Source organism: Dendrobates tinctorius, unplaced genomic scaffold (genome assembly GCF_039654945.1).
Source record: "Dendrobates tinctorius isolate UK_male_01 unplaced genomic scaffold, ASM3965494v1 ptg000060l, whole genome shotgun sequence".
Taxonomy (NCBI): Eukaryota; Metazoa; Chordata; class Amphibia; order Anura; family Dendrobatidae; genus Dendrobates; species Dendrobates tinctorius.
Genome location: NW_027361728.1, coordinates 49,398,750 through 49,419,476, shown reverse-complemented (window position 1 = coordinate 49,419,476; position 20,727 = coordinate 49,398,750).

Below are 20,727 nucleotides of genomic sequence, written 5' to 3'. Positions count from 1 at the left end.
AAAAAATCCAACGTATACGCACTGTGTATAATAAAGAGCTCAACAAGGTGGAGAAGTCAAGGAAGTCTGGTGCTGGCACGGATGAGGTTTATGTGCCCTCGTTGTGGTACTATGACTTGCTTGGCTTCATCCGTGACGAGGAGCTACCACAGGCAACGGTATCATTGGTGCGGCCGACCCTTCAAGAAGACCCTGCGATCCATAATGATCCAGACTCCCCGGTTGGAGGTGTAAGTACCTTCTTTGCTTCCCAGAATATAGCAATTTAAATTTGTATGTGCATTCCTATCGTTGAATTGAAAATAGTAACTAAGGTTTTACCTGTTTAATTCTGCAGTTAACAAACATTTTCCCTTCCAGCTCAGATAAGTACACTACTATACTCTTTTTTGCCCGACTCTGTTCTCATTATCTTGAGTTAACCCATGCTGGTCATGATATATCCAATGCCAACTAATTATGTGTTGTGCTGCATGATGTTCAAAAATTTTGGGGGGGTTTTGCTTTATCCATTATTTTCTTTTTCTGCAGCCCCATCAGCAAGAACTTGTTACTCCAACAACTGAGGACATCACGGGTAGTGAGCACAGTATTGAGGACCCTTGTGAGGGGTATAGTCAAGAGCCAGCACCCTCTACTCTACCTCGTGGATAACAGCTTTCTCGAAAAAGAAAGGTTGCCGTGCAGCCATCTTGTGATCTTCTGTCTTTGGCAAATCAAATTTTGGCTAATCAGGCCAAGACCAGCATCGACACTTTTGCTAACTTTGTGGCTGCTAGACTGGGTAAGCTGGATGCTAGACAAAGGAGCCATGCCGAAAGGGTGATATTTGAAACTTTAAGTAAAGCCGCAGCAGGTCAACTGGATGAGTCTTCGACAGTACGAAGTGTACTCGAACGTGATCCTTCTGAGCAGTCATGGACACAAATGCCAGAGCCACTTCGTAGCACGCCTGTGTGGAGGATTGGTCCTCCGCAAAACCTGACGATCCACCCCCCCAAGTATCCCGCGTTTCCACAATCTTTTTTGTCCCAAATTTCTTCTCCGCCCAGGCAAGGTTATTTGACTGAAGAAAACCAGTAACAGGAATTGAAGCGCCGTTTTACTTTAATTTGTGTTGTAGTATTGTAAACTAATTGTACATTTCAGAGTTTATTAACTTATGTTATTGTTGAAATATTTGTTGTATTTAAATAAAAAATATTGTCTTATAACTTGCAGGGGCTTTGATGAATTAAGCATATGCTTTTTGCCAGGAGAACTTGGCGGGGTAATGGGCTTGGTGCATCTATATTGATGCGTAGATGTTATGGATGTGAGTAGATGTAATGGATGTGCTAGATCAGGGCCCTGCGGCTGAAGCATGTTGTTATATCTGTGATTTGAATACAGAGAAATGCTGAAGGGAAATAGATCATGCTAGTAGTGATCTAAATACTGAGATGTGTACAGAGGAATGCTGGGAGGACACAGATTGTGGTTTTCTATCAACTTCATCTGCATTTACAAATTTCTACTTAATGCTGGTAATAAAAAAATCTCTATTGTAGGCAGGGCACAGGACCTTATCACAACTATCTATTCGCTCTTCCAGTACAACCCTATATATTTTTTTTAATTGATATTTATTTGGACTCCTCAGTTGGAAGGGGGGGCAAGAGAAATGATAAGTGAACTCTTCTGACACTAAAAACACCCCATTGAAAAGAATAGGATGGCTGAAGAGATGTGAAGGTTGGCCTCCTATAAATTACTTTTCCAATTTAAAGGTGCGGGTCTCCTATACTTGTAATGGCCTTACAATAAGTGTATGGGCTGAAAAACATTTCACCCTGGGGGGTATGCATCAACCTACTTTGTCAACATTTTGTTTACAGGCAGCATAAACACCCGTGAAAATAATAGCATGGCTGTTGATTCAGGAAACATGTTCGCCCTGGTGATCTAGAGTTGGTATCAGAGCAGACGTGGAGGATGGCCTCTGAAAAATGTTTTCCCAGTTTAAAGGAGCTGTCTCCTATACTTGTAATGCTCATACAGAAACATTTCACCCAGGGGGTACACATCAACCTACTGTGTAAAAATTTTTTATGGGCATCATAAACACTCTTGAAAAGGATAGCATGGCTGTTGCATCATGGAACATGTTCGCTCTGGTGATCTAGTGGTGGGGGATGCTGAGGATGAGGAAAAGGAGGAGGATATCAGCAAATAGCCAAAATCAGGAAGTGTATACCCATTGTAAAGCAGCGGTGTCCACGCTGTGCAGTGATGAGGCAGTGACCCAGCAAGTTCAAACAACAAAAATGTGTTTAATGTCCGCAAAAAAACACTCACAGTTTACAACACGCTGTATCCTCTGGATCGCAGCCGGGAAGCAACAAAAACAGTCTGTGGCCAGTTGCAGTGAGCGACTGTACTGCCCGGGTAAGAAAGGGTGCCAGACCTTGGCTCAGCTTGGCCCTGTGTTGCCTCACACAGACAGCTCTGCAGACCACTGCCCTGTCTCTGTGCAAGTCAGAGCTGACACACCCAAACCCTTTCTGCCGGGTTTTTTTTTCTTTCTCCAATCTGTGGCTATAGGCCACTTATAAGACCTGGGCTGGAGAAAGCAGACTGGACCCCACCACCTTCCTGCAGTCCATTTAAAAAATAAAAGCCCATATCGGGTTTTCCTGAATAAACTCCTTGGTCCAAATAACTTGACCAGGCTCAAACTCACTTTTATTCTGCCCTGTGAGTCACAGGCACATTGCTGGGTTGACAGGGCACTCCAGTGGATATAATATGCTTCTGAGCGCATTCTGGGGGACACATAGCGACCCTCACATATGACTCCGGTTGCTGCCTCACACCATGTATGGGTGTGAAGAGGTGCATGGGAATATACCTCCCAAAAAATGACACTGGATTTGAAGTTATGTTTCGCTGTTATCATGTGGTGGTGTAAAGAAGTCTGGCCCAATCGAGCCCTTGTTCATTTTTATAAGAGACAGCCTGTCAGCATTTTCAGTTAACTGGTGAATGTGCTTATCAGTTATAATTCCACCAGCTGCACTAAAAATGCGCTATGACAAAATGCTAGCGGCAGAACATGCCAGGACCTCCAAGACGTTGAGATGCAGATAATGCCATGTATCCAGCTTTGAGACCCAATAATTATAAGGCACAGAGAAATCACTGGGGACGATGGTACAGTCAGCAATTTGCTCCCTCTGCATTTTCCAAAGCTTTTCACTTCTAGTGAGAATATCCCACACCTCAGGGCCACTGTGATGGGAGGATCTTGAGAAAATCTCCCAGAAATTTGCCAGTGTTCCCCTGCCTCTGCTGGATTGGAGTTGTGTCTCTCTTGCCTGTACTCCTTAGTTGTCCAATGAACTGTGATGTCTGCAGGCAGAATTTTCAGAAAGGATTTTTTTTAATAATTCCACAACAAGGGCCTTCTGGCGCTGCACCATTTTAGTACACCTGTCTGACTCTGGAAGAAAAGATTGAAAGTTCTCCTTGTAACGTGGGTCTAGAAGTGTCACCAACCAGTAATAACTGTCACCCAAAATGTTGAGAATGCGAGGCTCATAGGAATGGCAGCACAACCTAAACTCAGCCATGTGTGCCTAACTGCTAACAGGCAAGATTTCTGTGTCCTCACCAAGAGGAAGACTAACCATGCTCTCCTCCTCCTCCCTGTCTTCAGGCCATCCACTCTGAACAGACGGTATGAGAGTTGTGCTTGTAATACCATCTATAGCGCATGTAAGTAGCTCCTGTTCTTCCTCCTCTTCCTCATTGTCACCCAATCCAAATTGGCATGAGATGAGGCTGGGCTGTGTGTAATCACCCTGTATGGTTTCTTGCTTCATCTCATCAATCTCTGCCTGCAATGCATACTCTTTGATTGAGAGCAGAGAGCATTTCAGAACACTGAGAAGTGGGCTGGTGATGCTAATTACGGCATCATCGCTGCTCAACATCTTGTGGGTCCCTCAAATGACACAATTTTTAGCCCACAGATAGGTGAGGCGTGTGACAGAGATACCACACTGTAAAATATGTGGCCTGTATTTTTATTTTTTACAGCAAAATAGTGTCACTAACTAGGGTAGTGGTGTTCTCAAGTGGTGTATGTCTTAGGGTTGTATTCCTGACATGGTATGATGTATCTTACAGTGGCCAAGCTTTCTGTCAGAAGAAGAGTCTTTCCTTCTCAAATTACACACACAGTAAACTCTGCAATACAATGTTTGCACAGTTTGATACAGTTGAACAACAGTTTGGGATCAGTTATACTCTCCTTAGCAATGTGTTCCTCGGTTTCCTTTTTGGCAGATTTAATTAGTGTTGTTGATAAATTATTTTTCTCACTATAGTTTTTTAGAGCTTCAACAGTGCCATCCTGCTTTAGTAGTTTAAATGCTTTCTTTTTACTGTTTACTTCTTTGTTTAGCCACATTGGGTTTTTCCTATTTCTTGTCCTTTTATCCCCACTAGGTATAAACCGCTAACAGTGCCTACTCAGGATGTCCTTAAACATTTCCCATTTATTATCTGTATTCTTACTTCTGAGGACATTCTCCCAGTTAACCAGATTAAAGGCATCTCTAAGCTGGTCAAACTTTCCTTCCTAAAGTTCAGTGTTTTTGTGACTCACTGACAAGTCCCCCTAGCGAAAGCAACTGAAATTGTACAATATTGTGGTTGCTATTTCCTAGATGCCCGACGACCTACAGATTTAGTATTCTGTCATGTCTATTAGATAGTATTAGGTCTAAAAGTGTTGGATTTTGCACCAATAGTGAAAGATATTTTTTCTTGGTTATTAGCAAAAACCTGTTGCCTATATGGGTTTCGCAGGTCTCTGTTTCCAAGATAAAATCAGGGTAGCTAAATTCCCCCATAACAAGGACCTCATTATGGGTTGCAGCATTATCTATCTGCCTTAGTACCAGACTTTCCATGATTTCTGTTATATTTTGGGGGTTTGTAACAGACCCCAATGAGAATTTTGTTACTATTTTTCCCTCCATGTTTTTCAAGCTATATGGACTCAGCATCCTCATCCTCTTTGCTAATATTCTCCCTTAAAGTGGACTTTAGACAAGACTGTACATAAAGACAAACCTCTCCTCCTCTCCGATTTTTACTATCCTTTCTAAACAGACTGCATCCCTGTAAGTTAACTGCCCAGTCATAGCTTTCATCTAACATGTCTCAGTTATTCCTACTATGTCATAGTTACCCGTAGATATTTCTGCTTCAAGCTCTTACATATTGTTTGTCAGGCTTCTGGCATTTGCGAGCATGCAGGTTAGAGGATTCTGTTTTGTTCTAATCTCCTCCCTGGAGATTGTTTTTGAAATTTTCTTACCTTCCTTCCGAGTATGTTGTCTCTGGTCTTCTTTGCCACCTCCTCAAAGCCTTCATCATTATTTTTTTTGGTTTCATATTTGAGTCTAATGTGTTTCTTCCTGTCCCCTCTTCTTCTAGTTTAACAACCTCCTGATGAGTGTAGCGTGTCTTCTGCCGAATGTGTGTTTACCAGGTTTCTTTTGGTGTAATCCGTCTCTGGCGAGGAGTCCGTTGTACAGGTAATTCACACCGAGGTCCAGGAATCAGAATCCTTGCTTTCTGCACTGTCATCTTAGCCAGTTGTTTGCATCAAGGATCCTGTTCCGTCTCCTGGTGCCATGCCAGTCTACTGGAAGGAGAGAAGAAAAAACTACCTGTGCATCCAGTTTCATTACTTTCTTTCCCAACTCTTCAAAGTCCTTGCAGATTGTCGGTAGGTCCTTCCTTGCTGTGTCATTGATGCCAACATGTATCAGAAGAAATGGGTGGTCATCCTTGGAACTGATGAGCTTTGGTATCCTATCGGTCACATCCTTGATCTTTGCACATGGGAGGCAGCATGCTTCCCTTGCAATTATGTACGGTCTGCAGATGGCTGCTTCTGTGCCTCTCAGTAGGTGATTCTCCCACCACTACCACTCTTCTTTGCTTCTTGACTGTACTTTTTGTTGTCCCTTCTGGGTGTTGCTGTGCGTCCTTTTCTTCTTTGCTTGCAGGTAGTGCCTCATCCTTAGGTGTGCCATCTTCATCTTCCACAAGGCCTTGTTATTGGTTTCTCAGCTGTGTGATTGGTGATGTCTCCATGGTCTTTTGCTTCTTTTGGTCACACGCTTCCACTTGTCTACCTTTGGAGGTTCTCTGCCACTTTCTTCACCTTCTGTGACCAGTAGAGATGCTTCTGTTCTGTCTAGGAAGTCTTCATTTGCTTTGATGAGTTTCAAAGTTGCAATTTTTTCTTCCAGACCCCGCACCTTTTCTTCTAAAAAGGCCAGTAGTCTACACTTCTGGCAGTTGAAGTTGGATTCTTCTTCTGGTCGATCTGTGAACATGTAGCACATGTTGCAGCTCACCATATAGGTTGTTACATCTGCCATGTTGCTCCTAGATCCTGCTGACTTGCTGTGTGCATTTCTTCTTGTGTAATCTACTGTGTGTAACCTTCTTGTGTAATCTACTCAATCAGCCAAGCTTTCTTGAAATAATGTCCCAGAGGCAAAAATTTGCGTGCCGTAAGTAACGCTGTTTGGCGATGCTTTCCAAACAGCTGGTCCCGGCTGTACCCAATAATCATCTTGCTTTAGGAGACTCTTCACTTTTCCCAGAAGGCACCTTGAATATGCAAATTGTCCTCCTTAAGCTTCAATCCCTGGTTTGGTGATGCTTTCCAGGCAGCTGGTCCCGGCTGTACCCAATGATCTTCTTGCTGAGGGAGACTCTTTGCTTTTCCCAGAAGGCACCTGGAATATGCAAATTTTCCTCCTCAAGCTTCATCCCTTCAAACCTCTCCAACAAATGTTCAAATTTCCCATGTTCGCCCCATTAAAATAAAACATTTAACCCCTTCACAACTTTGATGTACACATACATCATAGATCGGAAGGGTTCCCGAACTTTGACGTATGTGTACATCATGGCGATCACGCAGGGCACAGGAGGTGTGCCCGTATGATTGCCGCCAGGTGCTCAGCTTAAATTAAGGCATAGACCTGGCTGTCACTGGCACGAGCATTTCCCGCACCACCCCAGGCATTTTAATTCCCTAAATCTTGGGATTGATATCAATCACAGAATTTAGAAGGATGCGTGAGGGAGGGGGCTTCCTTTTCCATTCAATTAGCAACTCTTCTATGTCATCACTAGGACAGAATAATTTCTGTGGCAACCTGAGGTCATCATGATTTCCTTGTAGATTGTAAGCTTGCGAGCAGGGACCTCACTCCTAATGTCATTGTTTGAATTGTCTTAACTTGTATTGAATTTATTGTCTGTACATGTCCCCGCTTAATTGTAAAGTGCTGTGGAATATGTTGGCACTATATAAATAAAAATTATTATTATTATTATTATCATGATGACATACAGGTAACCAAGCTATGACAATTCTGCTAGACCATTAAGGGTTAAGAGACATGGTCAGAGGAGTGCTAGGAACACCAAGACACAGATGTGTTGTTTCAATCCGGTGGATTGAAGCAATACATCTATGTCTTGGTGTTCCTAGAGATCCTCTAACCATGTCTCTTAACCCTTAACGCTATTGTCCTCCATTGGAGTTGTATGGCTGGAGCTGCTGTGGATCTCCTCTTGACACTAAGCCCTCTCAGATCTACCTTCCCGCCGCTCCCTCAGTGACCTCTACTTTTCCCTTCCTTAATCCTGAGACCAAGATCAGAGCATGGTCTAAGTGACTGTCAGTGCAGCACTGACATGTATAATAATAATAATAATAATAATCTTTATTTTTATATAGCGCTAACATATTCCGCAGCGCTTTACAGTTTGCACACATTATCATCACTGTCCCCGATGGGGCTCACAATCTAAATTCCCTATCATTATGTCTTTGGAATGCAGTATAATGCAGTAAGGCTCGCCACACATTTATCCTTCTCTCAGCCCTCAACACTTAAAGCAGGGTTTCCATTTAAATCTCTGAAATACATGATTCAGACAGAAATCCTGGCAGAAGATTGCCTGTATTGAGGCAGATGGAGATACTGTGGACTCTGTCTCTCTTATTATTCAGTCGTGTCTGTCTTTTTAAGAGTGCATAAAACAACAGTCGGCCACAATTTTGTGCACTTCTGAAAAGTAGAACACCATTCAAAAGAAGCCAATGTTATTGAGGTCATTGCACCATCACCTAGAGGAGGAGACTGGAACAAATAAATATTGCAGAAGAAAGCAAAATGAATTCAAAGAATGAGAACAAACAGCGCATTGGGACTCAATGAGCAGCTACAATATGGATTCTTCCTATAATACACTTGTTTTTCTGACCTATGTTTGATATAATGGATTCTTAAAAACCATATCCATGACCCTTCCTAAGCTATAAATATCAGCCCTCAGCTGTCTGCCTAGTCTTTGCTGGTTATTAATTAAAGGGGGACCCTACATCATTTTTTGGGGGTCCCCCATTTTAATAGCCAGTAAAGGCTAAGTATACCAGTTGTGAGCTCATATTAATAGCTTGGGAAGCTATATGGGTATTACCCCCTTCCCAGGCTATAAACATTGGCCCTCATCCATTGGCTTTCCCTCTGCTGGTTATGAAAATTATACAGGAGCCCATGCCAATTTTTTCAGAAAAATAAACTTTTAATAATTAAATATATGTACAGCAAGCTGCACACACATTGTGCTAATTATATATGTCACTGACATCCATATATCTATCTCTTCTATGTGGATATAATATATGTAATCCATCTATTCTATTCTGTCAGGTCCTGATGTGATTTTACTGTTCACGACTGCTAAGAAAAAATGTTTGTGTTTCCGATCACGAATCCGAATGTGACGGTGTACTCAAGTGCAAGAAATTATATGGTTCATTTTCTCCTGTTATCCTTGTGAAAATGCAATCAACCTTTTTGATGGAAAAAGTACAATTTTCAATTTTCCTTCCAAATTACTTTAATTTCCGTGAAGCATCTTAAGGGTTAATAAACTTATTGAATGTGATTTTGAGCACTGTGAGGGGTGCAGTTTTTAAAATGTTGGTACTTTTGTGTATTTTTTATCATATAGTCTCCTGAAAGTCAATTCAAATGTAATGTGGTCCCTAAACAAATTGGCTTTGCAAATCTTGTTGGAAATTGAGAGATTGATGATCTTTTAACCCTTCTAACTTCCTAATTTTTTTATTATCTTTAAAAAAGGATGCTTATGTAAAGTAGACATATGATAAATGTTTTCATTAAATATTTTGTTTGCTATAACTGTTTGGTTTAAGAGCATAAAAATCTAAAGTTTGAAGCCTTCAAAATATTCTCCACAATAACAATATTTTTACAAATAAATGCAAAATTATCAGCTTAAATTTTTCACTAACATGAAGTAAAACGCATATCAAAAAAATAATATCAGAAACAATGGGATATGTTGAAGTGGTCCAGGGGTATTACCACATAAAATGACGCTTGTCGGAATTGTAAAATTTGGCCTGGTAAGGAAGGTGAAAAGCAGGTTGAGTGGTGAATAGGTTAAAAAAATAATAATACATATATTTGGTATTGATGTGTTTGTAAAAGTCAAATCTATAAAAATATAAAATAAATTATTCTGATTTGTAAAAGGCGTAAGGAAAAAATAATTAAAAAGACAATGAAATACAATATGAGGCAATCAAAACATCTTATCTATCTAAAAGTTATACTACTAAAAATATCAGCTCAAGGTGCAAAAAATAAGTCATCACACAGCCCCATACCCAGGAAAATGAAAACATTACAGGTCTCAGAAAATGGCAATACAAACATTTTTTTTTCTTCTAAATTTCTGACATTGTTTTACCATTTAATTAAACCCTATACATATTTGGCTATTGTGTGCTCATACTGATCTGGAAAATCATGTTGCCCCATCAGTTTTCCATATAGTGAACATGGTAAATAAGAAATCCAAAAAACAGATGTGAAATTGTAATTTTATTTGCAATTTCAATGAACTTGGAATTTTTTTCCCACTTTCCAATGTATCACACGATAAAATGAATGATGTCATTCCAAAGTACAACTCGTCCGGCAAAAAAAACTAACTTTCATATGTGTAAAAGATCACACTGGCGCTTGGCCTTATGCAGTTTTGTTAAAAGCCGCTGGCACCCTGGCAGGTAAAGTGTGCAACCCTGCCTGAAAATCAATCAGCACATAAGTAACAAACTTGGCTGTCGCGCTAGTAGCAAATTGTGAATGCTGCTCCAAAATCACTGAATCTCCGTGCAGTATAGAAAATGGCACTTACTTGTACATGCCTGATGTTACTGATTACAATATTGTTCAGTCCGTGCAGATGAAGATGAATGTAGTCCAGAACAAGGGAGCTTCCTCCCCTTTCTCAGAAGATTCCCCTTACGCTCATGGCTGTAAGATCCGCTGGTCATCCTTAGCCGATGGCACCGCCGTGTGGCAGCGTAGCAAGCGGGGGGGCATGACGTCACCTGCTCGTAGTACCGGACACACACGGGGCCAATCGAGACTCGTTTTGAGGGACCCGTCCCTCTTTCTCAAGGTATGGCGCCTATACTACCGCTGCCTTAATATAACTACGCTCTCCTTCATCACTGCATGCCATTGGAGTGCCCGATTCAACTGCGGTTAGCAAATGGGCTTCACTCCAGAAAAATTATCAGCGAAGTTTGTTATTTATGTGCTGATAAACTTTCATTTGGTTATTTTGACTGAAAATTTAAAAAGTTATGGCTCTTGGAAGAAGAAGAAGAGTAAACAACAAAAACGAAAAAAGGGAAATTGGCCGGAGGTGAAGGGATAAAATCTAAGACTGGTAGGCGTTACCTATTTAACTTTATCAAGACATTTTTATCTTATTTTCAAATATTTTGGATATAAGCCAACCTAATTCAAAAAATTGTACTTCCCTTATTGGCATTAATTTGACAGACTTGTGAATACTGTGGTCACTCAACACAATGCCATTAACACATGGCACTTCATAAAATCAACAGCATATAGTCTTGTAGTGTATATGTACAAGAGAATTAATAGTTTGACTAGGATTTTGCACCAAAATCAGTATAATAAAACTTACAAATGCAAGCAATGCTTTGCTTGTTTGCCTATTTTTTTTTCTCTGAGAATGTTAATTTCTATTGGTAACCATAATGCAATAATTATCAATTGTTATATTCATTTGAAGGGCTTTTCCAATAGCTCAACAATCATAGCTTGTCCTTAAGTATGAGATTTATCAGGGTTCTTCCTTTTGGGACCTAATTGTTAAGGCAAATATGGAGCTCCATTGATTATACAGGCACTGGGGCCATAAATGTCTCAGAGAAATCTTTCAGTGATGTCATTAAGGGGGATTTAATGTGTTCTTGCAGTGTACAAATTATGGCAAAGGGTTTTGCAATGCAGAAGTTTGTGTCTTAGGTTGATTAAAGCATGACTTTTGAGAGGTTTGTTGTGGCTGTTCCAACTGAAATGCAATATTAACAAATTTGATTTAAAAGTTTCGCAAGACCCTAGGGTTGTGTTTACTTAAGAAGTCCATAGCCATTGAACAGAGTCATGATTTCCTTCTCCAGCCAGTATCATCACTGAGACCTATTCTTATTAGTAGGTCCATGACAGCAAGTGTGTGTTGCACCTACAAAACATAAAACAATGCTGGGGATTCTGGTAGGTAGAAGGAGGTTTGCAGCACTCTGGATGACAGGTGAGGATTAATGTCATGGCCACTGTGACAATGACTTTTCATTATTTTTGATCATCTCATCTCTAATTTTTTTTAAATTAAAAAAAGTTAAAATAATTAAAAAATGAAAAATTAGGAAGCTGACGCGAAACGCGCGTCGGGGTTGCTCTTTCACCCCCAGGTATGCATCCAACACTTTGCTGATAATTGTTTACATTTATCTGGTGCATGTTTTGCAGATATTGTGCTATTTTTCCAGGCTGTTATTTTTCATGTGCCAACCTTAGGGTTATTATCATAAATTTTATTTGGAATCCTCGGATACCTTCTGAGTGATACAGTTTGGTTAAATTATGGGCACTGATATAATAGGCAGCATTTCCTGTATGCGCCTATATACACATTTCCATATGGTATATTACAATATTATGTCTACTCAGCTTCATTATTAGGTTCATGATTATTCCAATACCTCATTCAGCACAGGTTTACTTAACCATAGATATGCACATAGCACTTTATCCTTCTTGTTTGCTTTGTAGCCTTTTTTAACGCACATGCTCTTATGTGTCATTACTGTTGATGTGCTACATTGTATACATGTACCAATTTTCTATCATGCTACCTTTTATGGATTGATGCATCACTGGTTTGGTGTTCACACCTGTCTGTCTCTTCTCTTGTTTTTATGCCATATGGGCATTAAGAAAATCTATTTGCATTTATTTGTCTTGTGATGCGCCGTATTCTTCCATTTTTTTGGGATATCTAAAACATAAAACAATGCTGGGGATTCTGGTAGGTAGAAGGAGGTTTGCAGCACTCTGGATGACAGGTGAGGATTAATGTCATGGCCACTGTGACAATGACTTTTCATTATTTTTGATCATCTCATCTCTAATTTTTTTTAAATTAAAAAAAGTTAAAATAATTAAAAAATGTTTGAGTTTTCCCAGAATGTCTTGTGTGCATGTGACGCATAAAATGTTGAGACCCTACTTTAAAAGGAACCTGTCCAGAGAAGTCACAGATTGAAGAACATGCCAGAAGAGACAAGATGAGTCTGTTGCGACTTCTCCCATCCACATTCCAAGTGATTTACATGTTTTCCCCATGTGATTACATATTTAGAAACCTGTCAGTCATTTGAAATGGGGTAGGGAGAAGCCAGCACACCACTGCGGACTCATCTCTTCTACAATGATCTTCAAACTATGATCTTTCTGAAACACTGGTAAATTACAAATAAATAAATATCTGAATTCAATCATGCGCCCAGGCTCCAATGTTTAGTGCCGGTTATTTGCGCAGCATGTATCAGGAATTTTTCAGATTTTAATTGACTTATTTTTAGGAAAGGTCATGAAAATGGTGGGATCATAAGATGAGTATGTCTTTTGACATTTGAATTTACTGGCTTTGCGAAATATTCCAAACAATTTGATTATCATAATAATAAAGCCTTTAATTTACTGTAAAACATGTATATAACAATTTGGATTCACATTGAAGTCTATTAAACTCATTTTGTGCTGTGAAATGCAAACATAGCCTTTGTAATGACAAAGCAACTTTAACCTATGTGTCTAGAAAAAAAGGATGGTAATAATCAGCAATAATCAAACATAGCAGTTTTGTCATGATCTCAGTGCGGGTTTGACTCGCACACGTGGGGTTAATGTTGGAACCAGTGCTGATGACTGGCATTTCTGGGGTTAAAGGTTGTGATCCTGATGCAGGCTTACCTGCACACCTGGGGCTATGATTGTGGCCTCTCCCTGGTTCTGGGGAGGCTTCTTATAGCTTCAGGACGCTCCCACTACCGTCAGCTGAGACTTTGTCCAGGTTGTTTGTGCAGCATGTGATCCGGTTGCATGGGGTACCCCTGAATGTGGTGTCTGATCGTGGTGTGCAGTTTGTGGCTAAGTTTTGGCGTGCTTTCTGCAAAAAATTAGGTATGTCTCTGTCCTTTTTGTCTGCATACCATCCTGAGAGCAATGGGCAGACGGAGCGCACTAACCAGTCCCTGGAACAGATCCTCAGGTGCCTAACCTCTGCTAGACAGAGTGACTGGTGCGATGCATTGCCGTTGGCTGAATTTGCCTTCAATAGTCGGGTGAGTCAATCCACTGGTAGGTCCCCTTTCTTGATTAACTATGGGTTCAGTCCTCATTTTGGTGAGTTTTCTCGTCTGGATTCGGGGTGCCCCGGGGCTGAGGACTCTGTTCAGCGGTTAAAAGATACATGGGCAGAAGTCCAGCGGCGTATATCCAGGTCTCAAGGCAGGTATAAGTTTTTCGCGGACAGGAAACGAACACCTGGTCCCACGTTTCAGGTTGGAGAGAAAGTTTGGCTCTCCACGCGAAACATTAAGTTAAAGATTCCGTCAGCCAAGTTAGGACCCAAATTCATTGGCCCGTACAAGATTGTGGAAAAAATCAATCCAGTGGCGTATAGGCTGTGCCTTCCACCCTCTTTCAAGATCCCTAACGTCTTCCACAAATCTCTACTGAAACCTTTTGAAGCAGTCCGGGGAGACTCAGAGTCTGCTGCTTCTCCTGTTTTGGTCGAGGGGCAGGTGGAGTACGAGGTTGGTCATATCGTAGATTCCAGGTTGGTATGGCGGTCGGTACAGTACCTGGTTCATTGGAAGGGGTATGGACCGGAGGACAGGTCCTGGGTACCGGCCCGGTTGATGCATGCTGATCGCCTGGTACGGGCTTTCCATGCTAAGTACCCGGGCAAGCCTGGGGGTCCAGATGCCCCCCGTTGAGAGGGGGGTACTGTCATGATCTCAGTGCGGGTTTGACTCGCACACGTGGGGTTAATGTTTGGAACCAGTGCTGATGACTGGCATTTCTGGGGTTAAAGGTTGTGATCCTGATGCAGGCTTACCTGCACACCTGGGGCTATGATTGTGGCCTCTCCCTGGTTCTGGGGAGGCTTCTTATAGCTTCAGGACGCTCCCATCCCTGTCAGTTATACTCTTGCCCTTGGCATTGTGTGGTGACCCCTGAGTGTGTTAGTGCTGTGTTCTGGTTGCTTGATTCTCTGTGTATGACTCGGTCTGTTCCCTGGATATCGCTTTGGATTCTGCCTGGTACCTCCTATGTCTGTTTGGTTTTGATCTCTGCTTGGCCCTGATTATCCGCTCTGTCTCATCCCTGGTACTGTACTGTGATCCTGTGTATGACCTTTGGCTTTGTCTGACTTCCCGTCTGTTTGTCCCTCCTGTACTCCGTTTGCCCGTACTGTTGTGACCTCCGTTTTGCCTGACTCTGAGTTGTACTGTCATATCTGAAAGCAGGACGCTAAGCCACGCCCCCTTGCAGTCACATGACCATAGGTCCCATGCAAGCTTGCTCATTTTCAGTGTCCGCAGGTCCCGTGCCTCTTTACTTTCCAGCGCTGAATGGACCCTGACACTATTAGCTTGTAGCACGCATTGTCACCTCTGCTGCCCTGCTCCCCAGGTAACTCTTAGCACTGCTTCTGTACTCAGGACACGCGCACTGGCTCTATGAGCAATTGTAGTGCGGTGTCTCTGACAAGTTTTAGAATGTGTAGTCTATTAATATTGTGTAGATGGTCAAAAAATTATCCCTTTCTAGGGGCATATGCATGCTGTAATTTATAAACAGGTGGTTCAAAGTTTTTTCAAAAGCATGCCAAAAAGTATTCTTTTAATTATAAAGACAAAAGAGGTATACTGTAGAAGTTATTGTTTATCAACAAGGAGTGAAAAATTATCCATTGTTTGGGGGTAAACAACTGGTTTTCTAATCACAAAATGATTAGGCAATTAGAAAAGGCTTTTTTCTCAAGCCCTAAAAAATTTTCTTTTTAGATAGACAAAACAGGAGCACTGTTTTCAAATTGATGAGGCTATGGCTTGCTGCCACTAAGATTGTATTATTATTATTAATTAATTAAACAATTTTCTTTTGACAATTTTGAATAATTTTGACCTTTCTGACCTTTCCTTTGCAGGGCATACACAAGTGGGGAAGTATTGACTCTGCAGGGAGCAGAGAGGGGTATCTGGTTATATATACAGTTGACAGCAGCCGGCTGTGCAAAAGCTTCAGAAATTAGGAAACATATATATTGCATGTGACACATTTGGCTTTGCATACATGACACATTTGGCTTTGCATACATTTTGTACCAGTATTTTTTTTGCTTAACTTTTTTTACAGCTTTGCTAGAGCTGACCCGTGATTGTATACTTTCAGGAGGGTGCATTTTTTTCCCAGCATCAGTAGTACAGTGTCAATATGAAACACAATGGGCAGCCAAGCTATGTGTGGCTGGTGGTGCTGCACAGTGGCTGTGGCAAGAGTAGCAGAGTGGAGAGTTAGAAGTGGTATGCAGGAAGATGTGTACTCCAGTATGTATAAAATGATGGTCATGTAGAAGATACCCAGTTGACCTTGAAATATTGGCACTGGCAGGAACACAATGGGTCGTTCAGTTAGAAAGTGAGGTGATGTGGCCTATTTTAGTCGTTAGCACAAGTGAAAGGGCCAAGAATATGTAAAAGTGTTGTTCTTTCAGAGAACTTAGGGGGTCACCTCATCATAATAATAATCTTTATATAGTGCCAAAAAATACCACAGTGCTTTACAATTCAACAGCTCATACACAACAGTAATAAGTAACAAAGTTAAAGATAATACAATATTAAAGCACAATAATGATGACCTGCTCGTAAGAGCTTACAATCTACAATGAGTTTGTAGAGATGCAAAATATAGGTACTTATTTACAATGATGGTCCAGGCATCTTGAAGGAATGAGGTATAAATAAAGGCTGTATGAGCTAGACACCAACCAATAATTGTAGTGCTTTTCGGTGTGGAGGAATTTGATGGAGAATTATTTTCAGAGAAATAGTGAATAGGCTATATATAAAAGGAATTCAATTAGGGAATGTAATAGACCGCCCTAAACAGATGTGTTTTTAGGGAGTACCTAAAACTGTGTAAGTTGTGGATAGTCCTAATTTCTTGGAATAGAGCATTCCAGAGGATTAGCACAATTTGGGATAAGTCTTGGAGCTAGGAGTGGGTGGTATGGATTAGTGGGGATGCTAGTCAAAAGTCACCTACGAAGCGTAACACATGGGTAGGCTGATAAACAGAAATAAGGGAGGAGCTTAGAGGGGTTTCGCACTGTGGAGAGCTTTGTATGTGAGAACATGTAGTTTAAATTGGATCCTTTAATGTATGGGTAGCCAGTGCAATAACTGGCATAGAGCAGAGGCGTCTGAGTAACAATTATCCAGATAGATGACCCTGGCTGTTACAATAAGGATGAACTGGAGAGAGGAAAGTCAAGTGTGGTAGAGGCCAATTAATAGAGAATTACAATAGTCAATCTGGGAGTAGATCAGGGCAACAGTGAGGGTTTTTGTTGTTTCCATGGTGAGAAAAGGGCAGACTCTAGAGATGTTCTTCAGTTGCAAGCAACAAAAGCAGGCAAGAGATTGTGTCTGGAAGATGAAGGAAATATCAGTGTCAAACATAACAGCTTGACAGCTCAACTGCTGCCTAGGCATTATTGTGGTGCCATTCACAGAGATGGAGATGTTAGCTCTAGGGAGGTCAGTAGACGGGAGCAGAAGGAGGTCCGTTTTTGAAAAAATTGCATTTCAGATAGAGATCAGACATGATGTTTGGAACGGTGGACAGACAGTCACTGGTGTTCTGCAGTACACTGGGGTTTAGGTCAGGAGATGAAGTGTATAATTATGTGACATAAGTATAAAGATGGTACTGAAAACCAAATTTGCTGATGGTCTGTCCAATTAGGGCTGTGTAGAGATAGAAGAGAAGAGGACCAAGGACCGAACCCTGAGGGACACCAATAGTGAGAGGAAGAGGAGAAGAAATGGAGCCTGCAAATGATACATTGAGGAGCGGTTAGAAAGATAGGAAAAGAACCAGGAGAGAGCAGTGTCCTTTATGCCTGTTGAATGGAGCATAGAGAGTAGGAGGTGGTGGTCAACAGTGTTGAAAGCTGCAGAGAGATCAAGAAGAATGAACAGAGAGTTGTCAGCATTACGCTTTGCCGTCAAAAGGTCATTGGTCACATTGATGAGTAGTTTCTGTTGAATGTAGGGGGTGGAAGCCAGACTGTGATGGATCTAGGAGAGAGTGAGTGGAGAGGTAACAGGTAAGGCGAGATTAGACCAGGAGCTCCATGAGTTTGGAGATGAAAGGGAGATTTGAGACTAGTCTGTAGTTATTTGTGCAGGATGAGTCATTTTTTTAATAATGGAATAATGATAGAGTGTTTGAAGGAGGAGGAGAAAATAACAGAGGAGAGGGTGAGATTGAAAATTTTAGTTAGGTGAGTAGTGACGACTGTAGAGAGAGACTGGAGTAGGTATGAGGGAATGAGGTCAGAAGTGCATGTATTAAGACGAGAAGAAGAGAGGAGCCCTGAGACTTTTTCTTCTGTGATGGGGTCAAATGGTGGAGAGTGAACAAGAGGAGATGTGGGGAGGGATGGGAGTCACAGCATTTGGTGGCTGGGAGTTGATTTCCTGACAGATATTTTCCCTTTTTTTGTAAAGTGGGAGGACACTAGGCCACTAGTTATCTAAGTAGGAGATTGAATAGATCCAGACAAAAACCAGATGAAGGGTGTTACCATCTTTGTGTGTCTCAGAGATTGAGAGCTGTGAGCGGCCAAGGCAAGTGGTTATAGTTTGAAGCTGAGATGCAGATGGGGAGGTGGGGCTGTTACATATATGTTGAAGTCTCCCAGGATAAGAGTTGGTAATTCTGAGGATATGATGGAAGATCCTGAAGATGTGGACCTCAAAAGAAGGAAATGAGAGTGATGGAATTGAGGAAATGACCTGGAAAGTGTCTTGGGGGGACAAAAGTATGTCGACTCCACCATCAAGTTTGCTTGGGGAATAGGTAAAATGTAAGTCACCATGAGAAATAGCAGAAGGGGAGACCGTGTCAGAATTCTGAATCCAGGCTTCAGTGAGGGCCAACAGATTGGTAACCATCTAGTTAGTAACCAACAGTTTAGCAAACGCTTCATAAATTAGGAAACACAGAATTTCCTGTTATTACGCAAAAATGTTGAAAGGTTTAGTTATTAAATAAGCCATTTATTAAAGATTTTGACGACCTGAATTCAAATCTGACAATAAGAATTTTTAGTTTGCTCTTGTTTCAACGATAAAGTGTATTCCTTTTATTGCTACATACAATTAATGCATAAAAGTTTCAATACTTTGAAACATTATTATTTTTGCAAATGAAAAGATGCAGAATATTTTATTATGCCAGTTTTCTAATATTTATTTAGCGAAAACTTAGCCACAATTCAAATAGCTAAAACATTTCTAAACACTATTGTGAATTATAAACAGTTATAGAAATTATACTACAAAATGTGGTCCTCATTCATTAACAATTCTTTTTTTCTGGTCTCTTGTACTCCTGCATCAGATCATCTCTTAAAATTATCAAACAGTATTCTGCAAGTATTGATGGATTACATTTTACTTGATATCTTTTCTCCATAGACGTAATATCTTGGTGTGGTTCAATTGAAGTTGCTGACAGAAACACTGGGTCATGAGAGGAAGATGCTTCATGACATCAAGCATCGTCTTCTTCCTCACTTGACTCGACTGAAAATGTTTCTAGTGCATTTAGAACTTGCAGTTGTTCTGTATGTGGTATTGAGCATATGGCAGATGGAATGTTTGGAACTGTAAAGTCCACTTCTTTTTCCTTGAAACTCCTTTCTCAAAGTGGGGCAGAAATAGCAATTGGTAGTGTATATAATCTGGGCCCTGGCTATCACTCATTGTCATAGCTGGCTTATGCTGCATGGTTAGGAGATGATGGTTTTTGGTTGCTTTTTGAGAAGGCGTTTGGTGGATTTATCTGAGACTGTTGCTAGGTTTTTGGGTGTGTGATAATTCCCCTCCTTCTCCTACTTTGGTTTTACCCCATCCTCTGCTCCCTGGAGTTTACCTCTGTTGCTTGAATGAATATATTTATATGATTGGTATTTTCCTTTATACCTGTTTGCATTACCTTGTTAGTCTGGTTTGTGTATTACGGTACACTAGTACTCTTCTCTTCCTTAGGCAGGGGAAGGGTACAGACTGAGAGCAGATTCACCAGATAAGGCAAGGTACGTGGCCCCAGAATCTTCACCATCTGAAGCAATTAGGGCATCAGGGCTAGCTAGGGTATCTGTTTATGCACCTTGAGGGGTGCAGTTTTTAGAATGGTGTCATTTATGGGCATTTTCTGCTATATTGACCCCCTAAACTCACTTCAAATGTGAGGTGGTCCATAAAAAAATTTTTTTTCTAAATTTTGCTGGAAAAATGAGAAATCGCTGGTCAGCTATTAACCCTAACGAAAAAAAATATGTTTCCAAAATTGTTCTGATGTAAATTGACATGTGCAAAATGCTATTTATTAGCTATTTTGCATAACACCACTCTCTGATTTAAGGGTACACAAATTAAAAGTTTGAAAAGTGTAAAATTTTCAAAATTTTTGCCAAATTTCAGTTTTTTCATAAATAAACGCAAGCTTTATCAATGAAATTTTACTACTAACATAAAGTACAATATATCAAGAAAAAACAAACTCCTAATTAGTGGGATATGTTGAAGCGTTCCAGAGCTATTACCTCATAAAGTGACAGTGCTCAGAATTGTAAAAATTCCCTTGGTCTTTAAGTATCAAATTGGCTGTAACTAAAGGGTTAATGGGAGGAAGCTTGCAGTACCATTTACTGCCATTACACAATGTGATAAACTGTTCTACTTCCCCAAAATCCATTTGTTATCATCCCTTTAATTAAAACTATTAATGGGGTTGATATTCACACAGATTATTGTTTTGTCAAACAGATCTTCATTTATTATGTATATTTCAATAGATACATAGGTTTTCTCATGAGATAACAAAAATGCTTTTACCATAGATAATAAACCCTCATATT